We start from the raw sequence: 23,319 nt of genomic DNA, 5'->3' as shown, positions 1-23,319 counted from the left end.
CAGATACTCGAAGAAATGTGCATTGTCAGGGAAGTGGGGGCATTTCTAAGATAATTTGATTTCCTGAAGAAACTAATTGAGGAAACTTAGTAGTTTTAAACAGCAATGGTTCCCAGGTCTCAAGTTTACAACCATGTCACTACAAATGTCTTGGCCATGAGTGGCTTTGAAGTAATAAGCATGAAGTTGTTAAAGTGGTCGGATTTACACTAACAGCAAGTGTTTCTGAGCATATTACTCCATTTATAACGTTTTTATTAAAGGGTTTTAAATAGAAATCAAGGTTAGGTTTTTACTGTACCTAGGTGTTTGTTTTGACCATTTTGGACAATGGAGTCTTTATGAAATTGGAGTCTACGAAGTTATTTGTAGAGCATTTCTTGTGAGAAAGTTATCCATGATGGATCTTGTGGAAAAGTCTAACCTTAATAGCATGGTAGATCTGAATGATTAGTTAAGATTCATTTATGACATGGGATGAAAAGGCAGTTCATCGATTGCCTTTTTTCATTACCTAAGATTTGCAAGGTATTTGAAAATTCTAAAAATGTCCTAACCAGTGTTCACTCTGTGAGTTAGGAACTTTGTAATACAAAAATTTCAGGTGAGTTTTAAAAGCACATATGAACTAGCCACCTCTTTTTCTCATGTCACTCACAATACCCCGAGGGTTGAATTTCAAATTCACTGGGAACAGCTTTCTTATTTTACCATCTTACATTTAGTGGGACCTCATCTAGGCCCTTATGTATACTTCTTTTTTTCCTTCGTAAATGGCTTGCAAGGAGTGAAAGTAGATGACTTGGGAGCATGCTTTGTATTTCTTTTTTGCCATCAGGCTGCCACAGGGGGGAGTAGAAGTTTGCAAAGGACTGTGCTGCCCAAGAAGAAACGGATGCGGGTTGTGTATTCCAGGTACGTACCCTGGCCAGTCCCTTAAGGGGAGAAGAACGGGTGCAAAAGAAGCATGGATGTGCTAGGAATGAAAGGGTTGGTTGGAGGAAAGAGCTGTAAGGTTTCTGCAGCTGGGACAGGCGGAATGGTTCACTGCATCGCAAAACCACACTGTTTTTCTTATTCATTCCAACCAGCTTTTCTGTCCAGATGTAAGGGGAATGTGACTGAATTGTTTTCTTGCCTCAGGAGGGAAGATGACATGTGGGAGTTGTACAGTACTTGCAAAATCCCTGTCGTCTGACGAAAGGCTTTTCCCACGTTACGGCTATTTGCTAATGAAGAAAAAATGCTAGGCAGAGGCAAGGCATCTTTGCAAGGCAGAGTACAGGGTGAAGAAAGTTTTGCCAACTTGATAGGAAAGGGTTGTTCTTGTGGGACTACTAGCACTGGTGAAATCTGCTCTGCTTGCTTAATGCCTGAGTAGCTGAATGCTCTGCAGGCCCTGTGCAGTGAGGATGAGGAGGGAAGATGTGTTCCTCATGCCTTGGCCCTGGCTGCAGGGTTACTCTGTCGTCCTGTGTCTGACTACAGCTGCTCCAGCAGTGTGTGGTCTGTGGTAGCAGCACCCATCAGCCACCGTCCTTCCCTGCCAGTGGCCCTGGGGCAGTTTTGGGGAGGAGGGATGTGGGCAGAGATAGGGATGTAGGTGTAGGAGCAGAGGGAGCGGGCTGGGATTTTGGAGTAGCACAGCATGACAGGAGGGTGGAAAGGGGCTTATCCCTCCTGTCAGCTTCACACCCAGAGACAACGAGCCGTGGTGCTGAGTGGGAAAGGGCAAATAGGGCTGAGGACAGAGGTGCACGTATGTGTTTGTGTGGGAAGGGTTGGGGGCGGACACAGAAGGAAGCAGAGGAAATAGTGTGCAAGGAGAGTGATGTAAAATGAACCAGCCAAGGATGAGGTGGGCTTGGCGGCTTCCTTCCCACCATCTTCACAGTGCTTTACTACTGAGAGACAGTGGCGAGGTCTTTTCCACCACAGGCAAACTCATTTGCCAGAAGAAGAGAGGAGATATATTTGCAGTGAAGCCTGAGTGCTTCTGTTCTGAGCACCTTGGGGTGCCAGTCTCCATGTTCCCTCATCCTTCTGTGCTCAGGAACACGCTGTGCTGACGGGCACGGTGGAGTGACTATGTGCGTCTTGCTTTTTGGGTCTGCGTTGCAGAGTTCTATCACTGAACAGCCTAGGCAACAATTTTGGGGGAAGAATGAAGTAATTTTCAGGACCTACTTAATAATCAGGAAAGCAACTGAAAGGAGTGAATCAGGCACATATTCTTTCAGAAAATCCTCTGTATCTCAGTGTGCAGATCTGTAACAGGACAGAGTAAGCAAGGAAAAAGGAGGAAATAAAGGTGAAATGCAAAAATTATGTTTCTGTAACGTATCAATCATGAGAAATACCAATGCTGTTTATTACTTGTTTATTACTTACTTGATTTTAATGGTGGAAGTAGGATGGGAAGGTAAACAATTCTTTGAGTGAATTTTTTCTATGCTTTTTGTATGTTCTGTGATTCTTGGACTGTTGAACTGTCATCAAAAGGAACCTGGGAGAAATCCACATTCCTTGTTTATAGTATATGGCTAAATTCAATGCCCGTTCCACAACCTCGTGCCTAACATACACACAAAAAAGAGAATAATTGTCTCATTTCCAAATAAGACATAAGGAATTTGTTTATGCTTTTGGGAGGTAATGTATCTAGGTTTGAATGGAACTATGTTAAATATATTGAAAGTCTCAAGGAATGCAAGGCTGGTTTTGTTCAACAATAAACATCTAAGATAACAAGAACATTTATACATTTGGCAAACTTGTGCCTAAACCTCATGTTTCTTGTTTTTTCTTAGGGTTGGTTGTTATAAGTTCAGGGAGTTAACCAGAGATAAAAATGCAAACAGAAAAAAAAAAAAAAAATTCAGAGCAACTTTGAAATTTTCCTTTGGTTTCAATGATGCACAAGTTATAGAAAGACTTAAAGTCAGAAACATGCTCAAGGTTGTACCATGGTTTATTTCACCCATCTGGACTCTTGCAGTAATAAAAACCTGGAGAACACTGACCTGAAGCAGTGTCCCATTAACTCACTTTTAAAGATACCTACACTTCTGTTCTACTTTTCCTAAAGCACATTCAACTTGGTTTGTCAAAGTTTTTTTCCTTAGAACAGTGGCTGAGGAAATTGGCAGTGACATGTGAGCATATAAAAATAGGAGAATGAAAAAGCAGGCACCTAGCAATGTAAAAACCTAGACCCTGGTAAGAGTGCTTCTGCAAAGCACAGTGTCAAGATATTAATTATGGACATGATGTGTTTTTTGTAACATTTGAAGAATCAATATGCATACCAAGACAAAAGGAAGAGCAAAACCAGCATTACGTGGTTTGTATTTTCAGAATATTTTCTATGGCTTTCCCTTTCTCATTGCTTTATTGTTTTCAGGAAAAAAAAAAAAAGAGTCTGAATTTGAGGGAAATCATAGCAATCCCATTTGAGGGTTTAAGGCATCCAGCACTTTGGCTAGATGTGTTAGCCCTTCTATTTGTACTCTTCATCAGTGTATAGAATGAATGGATGACATAGTTACTGTAGCGTAATTCAATCATTCTTTTAGCTGAAAAGGTATAGATGTGTGTTTCTGGTACTAGAGGTCACAGGTTTCTTCTTGCATGGACTCCATTTTACATTATGTTCAGAGCTGATTCATAATGTACTTCTGACATTTGAAAAAGGTTATTTTATTGCAATACAATTCCAGCAAGAAAACCACACATGCTGTGCTTCAAGCCAAATTAGTTGATGAATGGATGAGGTGTTGAATTTTTATATCTTGAAGACCATCAGAACAAATCCTGCCAAAGTTATGTTTTTGCTCAAAATTCCTTCATTTGTCCTGTTTTTCCTGCAGACCAACACAGAGCGGTACATTCTCATCACTTATTTATATTTAAAAAGTTAATATGCAACAAAAAAAAAAGCCAAAGCAACAAGAAGTTTTGTCCCACAAATATTTACCAAGCAAGCCAAGCAGGAATATAGTGGCAGGACTTGAAGAATATTTGATATTCCCAGACTGAGTGAACCAATGTGTTGAAGTTTGGAGGAGAACAAAGATGGGAATAACAGGGAAGTTGGAGAGAAATAAACTCCAAAGGTTAAGACAGTACAGCACTCATAATTTGTGTGATATGGGGCCACAGTATCAATGCTTCTGGTGAAAATAGACCAAAGGTCTGTGCTCCTCTTACCTAATGGCATTTCTTGCTTGGAAGGAAGTTTTGAATCAGTAAGTAAATGTAGGGGCTGAGATGATAACTGTCAGACATAATAGAATTCCCAGCTATAAATAGCTTCAGCAAATTGACCATAGAATGGACAGTGGTGGCATTCTGCCTGACCAGCTGTGACACGTCATCACCAGGGCACAAGGGGTTAAACTTTCTTCCCTACCCACCTCTGCCTTTTGCACCTTGCAAAGTGTTCACCTGCTTTTGCATCATTTGTGTATCAAATCCTAGTTCATTTTAGAAGCTTTCTACTTTTCCTGACCATGATTTTCCCATTCTTACTGCAGTTTGAGTTGCTGTTCCTTTCCACCATCTTTCTCCATTTCACTTCAGTCTGAAGTGAACTACCCCATCTGAAGCATGGAGGTAAAGCTGTTGCTCCTCAGCACCTTCAGCTTGGTTTCCCACGAACCTCCTTCTCTGTCTTCAAAGTAATGCTCCCCTCTTATGACAGGTGACTTCTTGATCTGCTTCTGAATATAAGCTGATGGTTAAGACTACTTTTGCAAGCTTAGGGGAGGAGTTTTCATGGGATAGCATATAGATGAATGTGGGAGGCTTTTTGATAGACCATCGAGGGGTCTCAGAGTTTTGTTCAGCCTGTACAGTAGCTTGGATGATGTTGTTAAAACATCTCTGCTTTCCAAGCTGGAAAGGTCACTGTGTTTCTTTAGAATATTTTTGGAGATGTTTCTGTGGTTTTTCAGATCTAAAAATAAACTATGATCAACACGCTTAAAAATTATGACAGTATTTTTTTTACAAGAGTATATAAGGCAGTCAGATATTTGTTTTCCTCTTACAGAACCAGTCAAAACTATGGACTGGCTATGAAAATCCCCTTCAGATCTCCAGGACTTCTTTTTTGGTGTATGTTTAAAGCTGGGGGCAGCTGCCTGACTATCTATTCATCTGTCTTAGGCAGTTTATACAGCCTATCATTTTCTCAACTGAACATTTCTCACCAGGAATATTTGTGGTCTTTTCTTCTTAAATTTCTAGGGCAACTCGGAAGCTTTAATCAAAGGTTGTTTTCATTAGAAACAGGCGTCCCGATGAAATAGGCCCTGTGAATCACTTTTATTAATTTTCAAAAAAATGAAACTTAGGTTTTTTTTTTTTTTTAACATGTCTGTGTTCTGGTTTGATTTTGGAAGGGAAAAACATTTGGGGAGTTTATTTTGAAATTCACTTTGTGTCAGTAACCTACTGGTCTTGAATGGCCTGAAAAAGATTTTTAACTTAAGGGATTTTTTTAATGTCTGTCACTGGAAGTGGGGCTGAAGAAGTTTGGAATTCCACTGTTCTACAAGGAGCAGATAATCCATTTTCTGAACCACGTCAAGGAACACTTAAAATATGCCTTGATTCATTTTGAGTCACTGGAGCCTACTGTGTAAAAGAAAATTTGATAACACAGTTTTAGTGTTTTCGTGTTCCTGAAATCCCGTTGTAAATGTCTGCAGTACGTGACCTTGGACTGGATAGTTCAAAGGCTCAGTGTTGGATAACAGGCCAGCGAGTCCAACAAGTAGGGATCTATCACTGATAGCATCTTTGGAGACCTTCAGCCATCATTCTGTGTCTTCTTTGCTTGAGTTGGGAGAGTTGACTAAAGTCACTTGTAAAGTACTTGTAAAGAAATGGTATTTGTGTGTCACAGTTTTTCGTGGCTGGGGTTGCAGGGGGAGTTCCTGAGACACAGAGCAAGAGGGACTGAATATAGTGAGAGCTCCTTAGGAGACCCGAGGGTGCTAACCCGATGTTCTCTGATGGCACGCACACACGAGGGTCGTATCTCCTCTCACAGCTTCTTCATGACCATTTTGTGTTTATTGTGTGCCATCTAAGTGGCCCTACAGAACGGATCTAACACCAAACGGCTCTCCAAAGTAGTCATAGTTTGGTTTTTGCCATAACCCCTCAGGCATCTCCCAGAAGGGTGAGGTGCCAGGGATGTTTTCAGAGGGCTCGAGTGTGGGCTGCGTTGTCAGTGCCTGCAGGTCCAAGAGCTGATGTGGGTTATTCCTTTGGGGGTTTTCCCGCCTTTTGTAGCAAGGGGCAGTGGCGTTCAGCACTTCTCGGTGTCACCAGCAGCTGCTCTTTCAGGCTCACTGCTTTGCAGTTTGGCATGGGGAAGAGCTGATGTGGAAACCTGACCTACCTGGTCTACCACCTCCGAAATGCTCAGGTTAGAAAAGTCATCCTTGCCCTCAAAAAAAGAAGAGGAAGCAGCATGACCTCTCTTTCAGTGCACCGATTTAAACTCCGTCCTGTTTTAAATCCCATCTTCATCAGTGAGTCTTATCGCTGGCAGAAAAAACAAAGGATACTGCTTCTCATCAGGCTAGAGCCTGCATTTAGCATTCTTTCAAGTGGTGCAATAAAATATGGGAATAGGCTTCAGCTTCCCATGTTTTAATTCTTCTTTTTTTAATCCCTGTTTTCATTTTTGAAACTACTTGGATCCGAGAAGGCATTTTTCTCTCTTTCCAATTCTGATTTGTTTGTTGGAGCACTGCCTGCTCACCTTATTTGGATGTCAAGAGACACTCTATTTTTCCATTTCTGGAATAGTCATTCACGACTCAGTGTTTCTTGTGCAAACCCTCAGAATTTACAGTGTGTTTATTGGTCTCTCACCAACTGCAGTTTCTCTCTTGTAATATTTTGTTTCAAAGTTTCTCTCAGATACTGTTATATAGATTTTGTTCACAAAATAATTCTGTTGTAAGCCTAGAAGTTTAAGTGACAGTCTTACTAAAGGATCTAGCTAATTAGCTAATTAAAATGTAAGGGACTTATATAATTTGTTGAACTAGTAAATTTAAGACATTACTGGGGGCGTAATACATTTTTAATAGTAAACTAGTGTACAAAAGATGACAGTTGTGCAGAGCGTTGCAGTAAAACACAGCCTCTGTGTTGAAAAGACCACACTTGAGTCCTGATTTTGCCAGTTGTGCTGCACAGATGAAGAGCACATTTGTATGAAAGAGCTTGTAAAATCTGGTAAAATAGGGGAGAACCAATAAATTGGGATGGATATTTCATGAGAGCGCAGGAAAGGTGGTTTGACTTTAGGGGTGTTGCAGGTGAAAAGAAAGTGGAGGTTAAGTGCAAGACCGTAGTGGCAAAAGAACATGGAGACTGGCAAGGGGCTGAGTGTTATGAAGAAGAGAGATTGAGGAAGAGGAGGTGTGTGGCATAAACTGGAGCAGAAATGGCAAGAAAGGAGAATGCTGAAGAGAAAATCAGCAAACTGCAAAGCAGAAAAACATGTGGAAATGTGACTGAAAGAGTAGCCTGTGACAGGTTTTATACCAGGGCCCATTGCAGTTCTGCCCAATGCCTTGGTACCTTGGTACAGGGAAACATTAATGGGCTTCACAATTGACTCTTTTCATTCTTACGGCTTTGGAAGTTGAAGTGTGGAAGGAAGCTGTAGAAGCAAATAGAAAGCTGGGATGTGCTGCAGGTACATGAGAGAAGCCTGGACCACTGAACAGTGCAATGGTGCAGGAACAGTGGGTGGAAACCAGTATTCTCATTCCATAAAATGAAACATCTGCCAAATCAGACTTGCCCTATGACTGCATTTCTCATTTTACCTCCTTTCTGTCTTCCATTAAAATGTACAGCTTTGGGGTGCATACTTTTTGGAGACTGGCTCAAAAAAGAAAACTGCATCTATCCATTGTTTACCCTTTAAGCCTAATGAACTGATTCGTTAAATTAATATAAAAATAATGCTTTAGACATAACCTAGTTTTAAGCCTAGGCATGAAATGATTCTTTGCTGAAAATCAATAATGTTCTGGAACCTTTCTTTTCCTGCTGTGACTCTTGCTGGGTTTTTTCCAGGATATCCTTGGAAATGCGAGCTCCAGATATATCATGAGATGGTCTGTGTTATGAGGCAGCTGCATGTTTCAGAAAAAAATGCTCGAGATGGCTGAATGTGCCTGCGAACTTCTGGGTGCTCATCGGCACTGTTTCCAAATTTCCTTTTTGGTTGCTGATCGCTGCTTAGCACTGTGAAACAGCACAAACAAGATAGATAGCTTTAACCACTAAAAATGCTCCTCTTCCGCTCTCACGGTCTCTTTAGACTAGAATTTTGTAAACAGCCAGATGCAGCTTTACTTCCAGAGATCTCACAACCCAGATTTTGGTCCCAACTAGTTATTTCAGGCCAATTTAGACTCTAGTGAAAGATGGATTTATAAGGAAAATGTTCCTGTATCACTGGTGGGAGCCACGATAATAATAATGATTTCCTTTAATAGTCTTCCATCAAATGTTCAAAGCTTTTTCTTTGGTGCAAACATCAAAAATGTGGACAATTTTGTTTTCCTAAACTTGGACAACATCTGTGTTTCCACCATTTATGTGGGAATGCAGTACACCCTTTTCCAATCTTATTAAAAACCACCTTTTTGGCTGAAGTGTGTGCCATTGCAAGCATTTTCATTATGTCTCATATATCTTGTTCTAGGAAGTTGGGGTCTGCCTGTAACATTTCTCCAGGACTTTATTACTGTGAGGAGTGTAGATGAGAACTGTGTTTTTCCTCTCAGAATGCTTTCAAGTTGTTTGCCTTCCTAACCTAGATATTGTAAGTGTTTCCAAGTATTTAAATGACTCTCCAGTGGCAGTAATGTTTTACCGATACTTATGCTGCTTGTTGGCCCAAACCAGAATCGATTTCAGAGATGACTGTAGTGAGCTCTGACATCTGGAAAAAAGTTACACTGAACCCTGGCTGCAGTTTTTGTTCTTTACCTTTTGGGACAAGCCCCTTGCATTTGATCTGGGTTGGAAATCTTGAAATCAGCTTTGGATGTACACGTGGAAAGATGGATATAAGAAACAATGCAGAAGGATCTCACTGTTTCCATTGTTGTGTTTTTTAAATTCTATTCAGTTGGAAGGAAGGCAACCATCTCATGTCAGGCTGAGAAATGGCTTGTCAGTGCAAGGTAAAAGTGAAACCTTAAAATGTGTATCCATGTCCTACAGGCAAACAGTTTGTTTGTAAAACAGTCTTAAATGCCTGACAGGAATACCAAGGAAAGATTTGTACTGCCTCATGGTATCCCACACACAGCAAGAAAGTGCTTTCCAAAAAAGGAACTAACTTCTCTCTGAGCAGAAGCAGGGTAAGAGTTCCTTGCACTCCTCTCAGTTTTGCTTGCGTGTTTGTAAAAAGGCTTGGCCTTGCTTACATGCCTCTCATCACAAATGGAAATAGGCAGGCCATCTGAGGGAGTGGTCTTATTGACATGGAAACTGCTTTACGTCAGAAGAGGAGGCTGGTCCAGCAAAGGTGTGGTTTTATTTACATCCGTGCTCTTTCCTTATGATTGGAGGGTGTTTGGAAGGTGTGGTCTCATTTACATCCTGCCTAGACTGCCTTTGGCTCGTTTGGATTCAACCCTTGCCCGTGGCTGTAAAAGGAAAGAACTGCTGCAAGCAGAATAAAAACGACTGTGTGAAAAAAAAAATGACTGTTTTCCACCTTTCTTTCTTCAGTGTATGCATTCCTGCTGGTATGTACCCGAAAAGGGAGGACCATGTTCCCAGGGAGAGGGTTTGTAGGTATGTGTATGTATGTTCATGTGTCTGTATGTATTTGTAATGCCAAGGTGAACATATCAGGTTTTGTTCTACTCTGGGTGTTGGAGGATGCTAGAGCTGCTGTTTCTGAAAAAAAGGTCAAAAATGCAAGTTCCTATTTGTTGCAAATGTTTTTGGTTTTTTTTGTTTGTTTGTTTGTTTTGTGTTTTTTGTTTGTTTTGTTTGTTTTGTTTTGGTTTTTTTGAGGTGCACCTGTAACGTCTCAAAGGTGCTGCTGACAGCTCTGGAAGAAGGCCTGTGTTTATTGTGTGTTTGTGTGACATTTCATGTAGTCCCTTGCATCAAAGTGAAGCCAGCGTAAACATGGTAGCAGCATTTTACACAATCTCTGAGCTGGAATAGAAGACCACAGGACAGAATATGCATGGCAGTCAGGAGTTGGCTATGCTACATGCAGTTGCCATGCAATGGTATGTCTCTTCCTCAACATGTATACAATGTATATTCAACTGTAGGGGCTACTGGACCTTATGGTCAGGAAGCAATTCAGCTGTTAATGACCTCTCTTTGCATTAACTTTGGGATACAGATGAATTTTTAGCAGAAAGTGGACTGGGGGAACTCCTTGCATGTGGATTACAAAGCATCCCGAAAGCCTTCAAGCCTCTGTTGACTTGGTTGGATTGAATTTACTGTGATTAGTCCTTCCCTATTTTTCTTTTTCCAGCCATGGCTGATCAGGCAACATCTTGGTGAGTTCCAGACAATAAGAAAAGATGGAGGCAGAAGAGATAGTTTGCTGCATTAAAAAAAAAATATGTATTCCAAGAAGGAAATGAAAGTATTTGAGTCTAAAACAGGTTAATGATTGGTCCAGATGCACATACATGAGCACCAGTGCTGTTTTCGCTGAGAACAGAGCTGTCATGTTGCTTTGGTTGTGAGTGGAAAGTGACCAGAGAGTCCCTTTGACGTGAAGCTCTGATTTGTGACTGTGTCCAGAACCAATGAACGCTGAAGGAGCAGCCACCAACGTGCTGGGACTGGCTGCCCTGCCATGTCTGGGATTACTTCGCTGCAACATGCTGTTGCTCAGTGCAAGAACAAGGCACTTTCAAGAAGTGAGCCTTGGGTGGGGATGTGCAGGTTGCAGTGCTTTTAATTCTTCTCACTGCTGCCTCTGCTTCCTCTGATTATACTGTAACTCATGGTAAACATCTAGGCATGACAGCCTAAAGATACTAACAATTTCAAGTTAGAGTCAGAATGCTTTCTGAACTTTAGATACCTCTGAAAGCCCTATAGACACCTGGCAATGAGCCACTTCTTTGCCTGCAAAAGCTTGGTGAAACTGGAAATCTAGCTATCTACCACACTCTGGTTTATGAGATGAAAGTTAATAAAATATTTTACTCTTTTCTGCAACCAAGGCAAGCTGAGGTGCACAAAAATAAGTGCATGCCAGTCCACTGCACAAGGAAGAAAAGTGTCTAGCATTGTCTCCTTCATTGCAGAAAGGCAGGAGAGCCAGAAACTTTGTCACCAGGATCCCTCGCACATACTCTGAGGCTGCAACTGAAATTTTTAAGCTACACGTATGTATTGCACAACTTCTGAAGACAGGTCCTCCAGATGATGTAAACCAAGTGAGTGACACATGCTGAGGACACCAATATACATTTACTTTTTTACACCTGAGAAGCCGACTGGTCTGAACTGCCAACACAGAAGCTATGAAAGTTAGCCTGGGCTGTATGCTGTGCTGTTCTGCTTGTCCAGAGCCAAACTAGGCTGTTTAAATAGTGCTTGTGAATCTCTACACTGCCCTGCATTCATGGCTGAAACTACACTAAGACACATATGCCTCATTTTTTAAATTGGCGTAGGTTCCAAAACACAAGGGTGCCTTATAAAAATTTCTGGCTTCCTGATCTTCCTCTCCTCCTTGAACTTCCCTTCTCAGGCTTAGCTTCCCTCCTTCAAGCCCAGCATTGCGCCCAAGCAAACACTCTGTTTAGATCTATGTGGGCAAGTGAAGGTGTCTGCCTCCAATGGCAGCTTTCTGGTGGATGTTGAGCAGCTGTTCCCCATGTCCCAAAGGATGTGACAGTTGGTGTGCATGCACAAAAATATATTGTTTCTCCTGTCAGAAGAAAATATGGAAAGCTTATAACTTAAGGAAAAAGGGATCTAAGGGAGATAAGAGTGTAAGAGACATTGCTGCAGTTCTATATTTGGAATCGGTTACGTATATGTGTGGTAACCCAAATGATGGGTGGACTGCACTTCTGCATTACCATAATTACATTTCCTTTCATAGCAAGGGTTAGGGATGCATCCAGACATTGCAGAACACATCAGTAGATTTAGTGTGGCTTACTCAGTCTCCATTTATCAGACTATGTCCCAATTATGTTACATTTAGGAAACAGAATAATTTTCTGGTTATAGCACACAAAATTTGTGGCATTCTAATCCTAGTCACCTTGCTGTATGACCTTGGAGCAGTTGTTTTACTTTTCTTTGATGGTAAAGAATTAACTCACCCCGTGGAGGGATTTTAATACCATGCTAAGTTTTAAAAAAATCTGAAGCTAAAGTTAGCCTTCTAAATCCATATTTAGGGACTAAATGAGGTGATTTGTTTTCCATGATTCTGAGCACCCAGTAACTGTCTGCCACCAAGGCCAACTAGAGATTTTGGGTCTTCAGCAGTCTGAAACATGAAGCAAGAGTGAAAGCAGCTGCTTGTGTGAAGATGAAGAGAAGCTCACTGATGTGGTGTGGTGAGTCAGGGACAGCCGTCTGTCTTTCCTGGGTGGTTGTCACAGTGACAGCAGTGGGGAGATGTAGGTGGGATTAATCTTGCTAATTTTACCATCTATAAGTGGGATGTCTGCCTTAGGCTGGTTTTTCAAGATCTTTCCAGTGGTCCCCTTGGTTCAATGGATCTGGAGCAGCTCTCAGTGGGGACAGATGAACAACCCCCAATGTGTCATCCTGCCCATCTATCTGGAGGTGCGATGTGTTATCCTCCAGAGATACTCATCTCTGTCCATTCAATAAAGTGCTTCACAAATGCTTAGGCAGCTTCCTTGGGCTCTGCTGATTGTGAAGTGAGTGAGTGACTTATGGTGTGTTAGGTAAGTCCAAGAGTGTGGCAGAGCTGCTCATAGCAGTGGAGAGCAGTGAAACCCCATCACAGGCCTAAGGAGTTTGGTTGTGAAAGTTATGGACAAGTGAAAGTGGAGAGAAATAGTTGAGTCTTGCAAGGAAAAGGAAATATAAACCTGACTGTAGTAGTTGAAAACCTATTCCATATTGATAGCATGGTTTGTTTCCACTGGAGAGCTTTGTTCTTCTGGGCAGTGTTTGAGGAGAAAGATTAATTTTCCCACGGGAGAAATAAGCTTTGAATAAGTCAGCTAAAATGGATTGTTATGTGCACCACACATCTATAGGAGAAACAGAAGACGTTTACATGCTCCCTGAGGAGGAACCATGACAAGCAGACAATTAACCAATTCCCCTGGATCCCCAGATTTAAAGAACCACGTAATGGCTTAATTGAGTTGAGTTGCTGAGAGTGCGGCACTGCACTGAGATTCGTGCTGTGAAGTGCGCGATTCCCAGAGGCATCCATCAGGTTTTAAAGAATTGACTTTCCATGCTAATTGACCCAGATGTGCTTGATTTTACCTCACAATCTCCACTTCATTCAATTACTGGTAAAGAGAAGGGAATGAGAAAAAAGGACTTCATTTGTCTCATGTACTATATTAAAAGGAAGCTTTCCTCAAGCAACATTTTGTAGTGCTGAACAAATTTTTCAGCTTGAACTGGAGTGGCATTTATTTCATTTATTCCATTTATTTTTTTTCTTTTATTTCCCGAATGACTGAGCACCTATTTTACAAGGACTAGAGAATGTTCATTAAGCCACTCTGCTTGGCAAAGGAAGCACAGGCATCATCACTAGAAGAATGAGGACAGTACAGATGGATGGATGGTGTCTGACCTGTCTGACCAGGCAGGACTGAGTAGCACAGCGTGGGAGCTGAGCTCTCTCATGGCTTGGTCCACCTGAATGATCAATAAATGAATAAATGAAAGAAAAAAAAAAATCACAGTTTAACTATTTTTATCTTTCAAAAAGGCAAGGAGCCAAGTTTGAGGAATAGGCTTTGCAATGCAAATTAGCAGCTGAACTCTTCCATGTACCAGGCCAGTAGGCACCTCATTTTGGCAAGCTATGGTCACCTTTTATGTGTGTGTAAACATCCCTAGAGCACGCAGAGTAATTAGTGTAAGACTGAGGTTCCCAGTGCGTTCTGTGTGTGCAGAACCCTGGCTTTTGTTCATTGTCAGTTCACAAGCCTTATTTAATTTACAAATCAAGTATCTTTGTGTGGTAGGGCCTGAGTCCACCTCTCTAGATACATTCCTGGAACACCACAGGAGGCTTTCTTAGGTAACGAAGCTATTCTCTACCTGGTTAGTGGTTTCAAGCTTACCTTGAACAGCACCAGCAAGAGGCATGTCAAGGAGCTTTTGTACATTCACATTCAAGCAGGCTGTATACCACTGAAATTAGAGGAGTTAATCTGAGTTTGCACCATTGTTATGGAAGCAGAATTTAGCCCCTAATGCTTGTGACAAGCCATATTTTGTACCAACCAGTCAAGTTATGGAGCTCTGCTGTGAAAGGAACGTGTTCAAGGAGTTTACTTCTTTGTTAAAATTTGTATGCCATATATGGTCAGTTTGTGTTTTTTTTTTTCATTTTTTTTTTACTTAAGAAGGCTCTCCTCCAAACTGCTGAATCATATTGCAACCCTAGACCTGGTGATTTTTCAGAATTTGGATCATAGCTGAGCTCTCTAGATATCAAGCTGTGAAGCCACACGTGGGCTCAGCAGTTTGGCAGCCACTGAGTACAGCTTTGGCAGTATTGTATTCACAGTCCAGATGTTGGATGGTTCAGCCACAGTGTACAGCATGGTAGAATAGAGCAACAACGTGACTGAAAATTACTGTTTACTCTTCTTAATTTAAATACCGTGGTTTATACTGTTCTTGATGATTTAGCCTGGATATTATGAACCAGTCTGCTTTAGATCCATATCCCATCCTAGAAGAAAGTCTCACATAACAACCTGACATGCAGTGTGAAACCTCCTCTGGAGGTTTTGCTCTTGCATTCTTCCTGCCAAGGTCCCCTGTGAGAAGCTGTCCCAGTTAGGCCCACTTATGAAGTCATTTAGTGATATATTCAGGATTAAGAAAAAGCATTACAGAATCATAGAATAATTGGGTTTGGAAAGGACCTTCAAAGGTCATCTAGTCCAAGCCCCTGCAATGAGCAGGAACATCTTCAACTAGATCAGGTTGCTCAGAGCCCTGTCCAGCCTGACCTTGAATGTCTCCAAGGAAGGGGCATCAACCACCTCTCCAAGCAACCTGTACCAGTGTTTCACCACCCTCACTGTAAAAATTTCTTCCTCATGTCTAGCCTGAATCTCCCTTCTATTAGTTTAAAACCATTACCCCTTGTCCTGTTGTAACACACCCTTCTAAAAAGTCTGTCCCCATCTTTCTTATAGGCCCCTTTTAAGTACCAAAAGGCTGCGATAAAATCTCCCTGGAGCTTTCTCTTCTCCAGGCTGAACAACCCCAACTGTCTAAGCCTGTCTTCATAGGAGGCATGTTCCAGTCCTCTGGTCATTTTTGTTGCCCTCTTCTGGACCCTCTCCAACATGTCCATGTTTTTCCTGTACTGAGGGCTCCAGAGCTGGATGCAGGACTCCCGGTGGGTTCTCATCAGATCAGAGCAGAGGGGCAGAATCACCTCCCTCGACCCGCTGGCCACACTCCTTTTGACGTAGCCCAAGCTCCTTTTGATGCAGCCCAATAGTCCTGTGGCACTAGAAATAAGAAAGTTAGGGCAGTATCTGAGATTTGTAAATGGATATGATCATGCTTTGTCTTAATGTTCTGCTTTGCCCTTACAAGCTGCAGTGGTTAATGCCTTAGCAATAATTAGGAAAGATAGAGCCAATATCCATTAAAGCAGGATTCTTCTTCCTGTGCTTCTGCAGACTCACTCACTTGTTGAACTCCTTCCTGTATGTGCTTCATTTTAAATAATGTCCTATATTCAAGCAGTTGTTTTGACCTGTCAAAAAAGCTACTGTTGTTTTGCAGGGCATTTAAAAGAAAGATCTTTATTTTTTCACAGTGAGCACTAAATCTGGAAAGGAATAAACAATGAATCACCTAGGACAAATTATTTTCTTATGTCTGCAGAAAACACACTGACAAAATTTTGGGTCTTTTTTTTTTTTGAGAATAACTGTGAGACACATAGCAGCAAATTGTTCATTGGTTTGATCTGATTTATTTCAGCTAAATCCTAAACTGGAGACCTAGACAGACGTGAAAATAGGAACATGTATAAAGAGCACTTATACAATGCAAGAAGGTTCCTGTGAAATTGTGATTACTGAAGTTTCATCCTTCAGGCAGGACTGATGATTCCCCTGTTGTGTTAAAACCGCACCTTGAAGCTAATATATCTGACAGTTTTCTTCCCTTGCCAACCAGTAAACTGAGCCATTTTTTGGGAAGAAGCAGCTCTGGAGCTGAGGAGGACTTGTGCTGAAATAGGAGATATCGCATAGGTGAGCAGGAGACAACTTTTGTGTGCCAGTCTTGGTCTTGAGCAGATAATCAGATGGCTCCAAGGGGAATATTGTCCATGAAGGAAGAAGGGATTTAGGAACAGGGAGAAGGGATGCATGTTGGAAGAAAAAAGCTTCTTGGGGTCCATGACATGGAAGAGTGAATAGTTCTGTTGTCTTGGTGTGGAGAAGACTCTTAAAAGAAAATGAGAAGAGTAGCAGAAAAATATGATGTAACCAAGACTAGCACTATCAAAGCAGCTTTTTTGATGCATGTTACTTATAATTTCTGTCCTATGCAGGAGCCCAGCAAAGAATGAATGAAATCCCTGAAGACAGTCTGAGTAGTTGAGTCGCACATTATTGTGGTTCTAGTTTTGACAGAAGTTCAGGTCAGAGATTAACTGGTATGTTGACAGTTTACTTTGGGTTTAAAAATGCACAATACAAACATTTTGCTTTTGCACAGTTGAAAATAATGCTTCCAGGAAGAAGTAACAGAAAAATGCTCATGGTAATTATATGCAAATGAAATCTATTCCATGAGTTTTATTAAAAGAATTGAAAAGAAACTTAAAAGCAGAGGGTTTTGTTTCTTGGGAAGAAAAACAACCGTAATGGAAGTGGATGCTTACATGGAATACAGGATTTGCCTCTTAAAACATCCAAACAGCAATGCAGCAAAAATCTCGCCGTGTTCCTGGGGTTATGAGATACACATGAAATGCTTTTAAAATGCTTAAATTAGTCAAAGACTTAGTCATACGAAGTGTAAAGAAATCCGTATGATAAATCTCTGCCTATATTCTAAGCTATTAAATGTCTTAGATGCTGTTAATCCTATCCTGCATTTTATTTCTACAGCATAATATTCTTATACTAGAGATATTAGACACCTTGCCTCAGATGTTTCATAATACACAATTCCAGCAGATTTTTGCGTGTGCTTACAGATGACATCACCTTTTACTGTGTCAGAAGGGGAAATGCTAACTGTCCTTGTACACACACCCTGTGTCATTTTATAGATGGCAGGAAAGACAATGCTATTGTTCAAATGTGGAGTTCAGAAACAGCAGGAACAGGTTACATGGTGTGTGTCGAAATTTCAAGTCTTCACACATCTCAAGTACAATCCACAGGAATAGCCTCACTTTCTTCAGTGCAGTGGCTGGGGGTGTCGTACCAGGTGCAACACAGAATTTACCAAGAAACTTTATTCTCTAAGTAATAATTGCCAAGTACTAGCCAGATACCTCCATTCAAATCCTGTTCAAAGGGAGAAACAAATCCTAGAATAATTTCTCATCTTCAAATTCCAAGACCCCCAGTATGTTTGGAAGAAAACCAGACATAGCTAAATGATGGAGAATTACACAGAAGCCTTAGAAACCTGTGAAGTAACAATCCCTGAATTAACAACTAAATAAAGAAATTGGTTTTGTTACCTCAAGGCAAGAAACGTACAGTGTGTACTGAACATGCTTAACTGTGGAGTGGAACTGAAATGCCACAGGGGTTTTCATCCTGGCAGGGAGGAGAGCTAGTACAAAGCTGGGAGGAGAAAATTAAAATTCTTCAGTCCATGGTATAATACATGAAGAAGGAAACATTTCTTTGGAGATATATTCTATCAGTGGTTGCTGTATATGCGTTATGTATGTATTTCTTGAAATGAGCTGCTGGTTTTCTCACTGCTAGTATGTAGCACAGAATGATTATTCACCCATTTACCCCGTGATCATTGGGACCTTACTTATTCCTTGTTTTCATTTTTGCTGTATAAGAACAAAATCTAAAGTATTTGGTTTGGGTTGCTTTCTTAAACCCACAGTTTAGTTGATTTCTCTCTTCTATTACCAGAAAAATAAGAGGTAGCTTTTTTTTTTAGTGCTTGAATCTGAGAAAACTTTGGTTATCCCAAGCCCTCATAATCACCCAGTGAGATCTTACCAAGCTTCTGGTTTTGTTTTCCTTAATGCTTGGACTCCCTAGAAGAAAGTTTTGAATAACAGATGCATACATTTTTTCAAGAATGGAATATAGGTAAAGAAATTCAGGAGTGGCAAGTTTACATTCAGTGAGATCAGAGTCCCCGTAGGACTGAATGGAAAGATGATGGCTAGGAAAATAAAAAGAACAAGAAGGTTTAAAAGAGTTGTGCGAGGCAGGAATGAACTTTTCTAATCCACTGAGAAGGATGCGTGTATTTCCTGGATCTGTGTTCCCCCATCCACGAAGCCAGAAAATAAAACTTCACAGATTAATTTCTAGGATCATGGAATGGTTTCCAAAGAACATTATTATCTGGGAAATAGATTTTCTTTTTTCAAAGTACACATTCTAACTGTACTAGACCTAAAGAACCTGACTGACAAGCACACAATTTTCTTTTACATTGGTATTGCAAGAATTAGTTCAAAAAGTTTTTTTTCTGCACTAGTTCTGTTTCTGTAGGCCCTGCAGGAAGATGGTTATTGGCTGTTTTCCAGTATATTCATGGCAAAATAGCCTTTACAACAAAATGAAATCAAGAGCTTTCTCCTCTCTCCCTGCTAGAATACTTGTCCCAAGGAAGAGGATATAACTTCAAAGGAAAATGAAATGCTGGTTTGTAAGTAAATAATGAAAACACAGATAAAATCCTAGATGCCACTACACTTTGCTTAGCCTCTTCATCTCCCCACAAAAGCAGTTGTTTTATCTACATTGTTTGTGACTTCTCAGTGGAAAAGAGTAGGAATTGTATTCTCTATTCTATTTTAAAGTCAGGTGGCAATAAGCTTCAGGACAGCATTCATTAATTACTCTATGTACTCAAGCACAGCAGATCTTTTTCCCATGTAGAGACCTATAGTGCTTGTTGTAGTTCTGGATCTCTGAGATTGGTGGTGAAGTTGGTTTTCCAGATGACATTTGTGAAAAGCTTGAAGCCATAAGTACAAATGAATCAAGCAACACTGCAAAGAAGGGAGACAGCATAAAGTCTTTTATTTCTGTTCAGAGAACCTATTTATCTACTGCTGACTGTATCACCATTGCGCATGAGTATTGCAGTGGATGAGTACCACCATCATACACAGATGATGAGTATCACCCTCATGCTTTCTAGGCACAGATTTACTCTTTCGCCCGTTTCCCCTCCTTTTTATCCGCACCACTTGCACAGGAGCACTCACTGCTCGGATCATGTGAGGCTTGCCCTGTTCTCCTGCCTAATACCCCTTGTAGCTGCGTGCAGCCTTTCATGTCTGCTTTGGCTTGGAGTTGTGGGTCTGCTGGGAAGGAAATCCAGCCACGAGATGCTTTAAGTAGCAGTTTGATCTTTGTCAGTGAGATTGACTCAATTTAGACACGTACTGTTGAGAGGTCAGATCCAGACTAGAATATGTTAAGGGCTGTCAGAACGTTGTAAGCAGGAAAGGCAGACATTGCAACCACCAAGTGTTTGATTCCAGCAGAGAGTCTCAGAAATAGGGATGTTTAATAGACCGTGGAGAAGTTAAAAGGAAGGATTAGACAACTGGTCGGGTCAAGTGCACTTAAGTAATCATAAATGCACAGGGCAGTGCTGTAATTAAAAATGCTCCTGTACTGCCTTAGTTGGCCTTGGCATCAGAACTGTGCCTGGTACAGACATAACTTCGGTTCTAAGGGACTTCTATAATTGGTCCAAATCATATGAAAGCTTTCAAACCTGTACATATGGTTAAACATTAAAAGACAGGGTATGAGAAAATACCCTGATCATTCAGGCTCTTGAATAAAAAAAAATTAACCACTCTCTACTCTGCAGTGAAACTATTTGTGATAGCTGTCTGGAAAGCAAAACTTTGCAAAAAAAAGTTTCCATTCCTATTTTATCATGTTCAAAAGAGACTGTTTTTAATGAGTATTTTTATTAAATGTGTTACCTGAAGAGCCTTGATAATGTTTATCAGAAGCACTTTGATACTAAATGTCGGTAAAAAGCATAAGCAACTTTTGTTGTTTTTTTTTTAATAAAAAGGCTTTTTTTGTTGTTGTTTTTTAAAAAATTCTCTTGACTATTTTTACTGTCTCCAGCAAACACAGAGTTATACAACTCCATTAAATGCTTAGAATAATATTTCCAATGCACACTTTGCTTGTTACGTTAATGGAGTGCTTTCTTACACATCAGGCCAGAATCACATGATGAAATTCAAACTGATGGCTTTAGACTTCCATTCTCTTTGATTACTTATTTGGGTCAGGCATTTAGAAAGAAGATAAATGTCTCATAAAAATATTGACCTTCTCCTTGAAAACACATTTTTTAAGCAGCTATTAGAGTTGCTGCTCTGTGCTTTGTGATGTGCTTATTGCTAGGTTCAAGTTCAGATTTACTTGTATTTTTTAAGGGACAGGAAGTTGGCAGATGCCCTCCTCATACCAGTGATGGAAATGTGTGAGCCTGAGGTCTGTAACTGCTGAAGAGAAATAAGAAGCAGGAAAGGCCTGCCTGCTAATAAAAGGATTATTCAGAACATGATACTTATGTGACCCAAAATAGCACTTCTGTTTCTCTCATATTATATTTCTTGTATTTGGCATACAAAAATTCAGCTGGGATCCTGGCTTCTTAAAAACCCTTTTTACATGAAAAGAGAAGTGATCTTTCTTCCTTAAATGTCCTGGTCTCTCTTGCTCCTGATACGAATTTCAGACATGTGGAGTGGAAGAAAGTAGTTTATTGTGCCATCTTAACAAAGGTTTTCAGGAAACTGAAGTTAGTACTGAATCTGGCTTTTATATGGAAACCGGTGGAGCTACTGTGGAGCCTGTTCAGCAGCAATAAAACTGAGGAAGATTAACTAACATTGTACTACTAAGAATTTTTTAAATGCCTTTTTAATACCTTTTTCCAGCAAAGGCAAATGGCCACTAACAAAATCAGAGACTGCCTTGGACAGCCACAGTTGAAATGCCTCACCAGGACAGCGGGTGATGGAAAGGATTACAGGAGAGGGAGATGGCGGCGTTGCCCTCTCAGAGTCTTTGCAGGCAGCACCTTCAGGTGTTTCAGGCAAACATCTTCTAGGCCATAGGCACAGAGAGAAAGACAAGGAGATGCCAGTTTGATAACACTTGGGAACTCATTTGCCACGTGTCAGTAGTGACATTTCAGGTATTTTAGCATGAAGCTCTCAGGTGACTTGTGAGAATCTGGAGTCCCATTTCCCTGCATAGATGATGAAGACCCATCTTTCAAATTGCCAGTATAATGTGCAGAGAGCATTTTTTCCTATATTCTGTCTCTGAAGGGGGTATGTGCTTTTAGTACCATGTATTTTGAGACTGGGCAAAGCATGAAAGCAAAATCATGAAGAGCTGTATTTCTGTCATGTTCTTAGTAAGATAATAGGGAGTCTCACAGGGGATAAATGTAAGCTGCTTTCTTACTTATTTTCTTAACACTAACATTAACATTATTTTTTGTGATTTGCCCGTTCTGAACTGTGCAGGCAGGGAAACTAAAATATGGCCTTTCATCTTAAATTATTTTGCATGCCACTGAGAGTCCCACAGAAATACTTATTAGAATCATAGTATAGTTTGGGCTGGAAGGAACCTTCAAAGCTCATCTAGTCCAAACCCCCTGCAATGAGCAGGGACATCTTCAACTAGATCCGGTTGCTCAGAGCCCCGTCCAGCCTGGCCAGGAATGTCTTCAGGAATGAGGCATCTACCACCTCTCTGGGCAACACTCGAGTTTGCACAGCACCAAGCATAGCAAGGCCTTTCTCTGTGACAATAATTTCAAGCAAAGAGTTCCTAAAAGTGGTTTGTTTTGCAAAAGCAGATCCCATCTCCAGCAGTGACGCCCTGGTCCCCACTGGGAGGAAGCCAACAAGTTGCTCAGCACCCAGCAAGCACAGCAGAGGTGAGTTCTTGCAAGCACTCTCCTGCTGGTTCCTTTGGCCAAACCACCTCCTTTCTCGCAAGCAGATGCCACCAAAGACATAGTAGGGAAGGCTGGAACTGTTGGCTTCTCCAGCAGGGCCAAGCCCTCTCCCTTGCAAGCAATGGAGCTGCTGCTTCGCCCCGCGCACTGCTGGAAGGTGGGTACTGGAGGCTATGCCAGGCAGCAAACACTGGCAGTTGGAGGCAAAGAGTCAGGGAAAGGCTGTGAATCTTGTGGCCTCCAGGGAGACATTCAAGCAAGGGTTAAAATGACTTGACAGCTTACCCAATAGAAAACAGAGGCTTTTTCCGCAGTCACTTTCCAGCCTTGGATGTGCAGTCTCTAGTTACTGGAGGGATTCAGAGCTGGCACAGGCAGCCTCCTAAGTATTAGGCTGCCCTGTGTACTTGGCACCAAATTCAGACAATTTTGAGAACAGTTCAGATCTTCTCGAGGGCTTTTTTGTTGTTGTTTTGGGTTGCCTTTTTTTTTTTTTTTTTTCTGGTATTTCTTTCCGTAAGAAAACAGTTCTATTTTTAGGACTTGGCTCAAATTGTTGAACCCAGTGGTTTGAGTTTTACTGTTGTTGTTTTTCCTCTCTTCCATCAAAATGAAGTGGTTCTGGCTGAGCTGAGCTGAGCAAGCCTGCTGCTTCTCTTAAAGTTACACTCGAGGAGGTTTTGTGAGTGCATGGGTGCATATGTGTGTATGAAAAGTTTCTCTCCATTTCCAGGAATAAAAGGGGTCTTTGCTTCCTCCAGATCTGTACTGTGTGCTTGTAAATGTCTCTATTAAGATTGATTTTGTGGAACACTGTGAAGGGAGGCTGACCTAAAACATGATATGTCATTAAAGTGAATTTTATATTTAAAGCTCCTCTCCCCA

At 41.0% G+C, this 23,319-nt stretch overlaps 1 long non-coding RNA gene across 3 annotated transcripts in view; it reads left to right on the top strand.

The window, feature by feature from the left end:
• The window catches only part of LOC139827582 (uncharacterized), a 77,682-nt gene that overhangs the window by 5,134 nt on the left and 49,229 nt on the right, over nt 1–23,319 (top strand). Inside the window, exons 3-5 of one of the 3 annotated variants that reach the window (XR_011738383.1) lie at nt 839–915; nt 9,784–10,298; nt 10,556–23,272. This is a non-coding gene — a long non-coding RNA (uncharacterized lncRNA). Of the gene's footprint in view, nt 1–838; nt 916–9,783; nt 23,273–23,319 lie in introns of those variants that run through there. The other 2 variants (XR_011738384.1, XR_011738382.1) reach the window with 2 other exon arrangements.

The sequence above is a fragment of the Patagioenas fasciata genome, chromosome 3 (genome assembly GCF_037038585.1).
Source record: "Patagioenas fasciata isolate bPatFas1 chromosome 3, bPatFas1.hap1, whole genome shotgun sequence".
Lineage (NCBI taxonomy): Eukaryota > Metazoa > Chordata > Aves > Columbiformes > Columbidae > Patagioenas > Patagioenas fasciata.
This window is presented reverse-complemented; position numbering and strand designations above follow the sequence as displayed.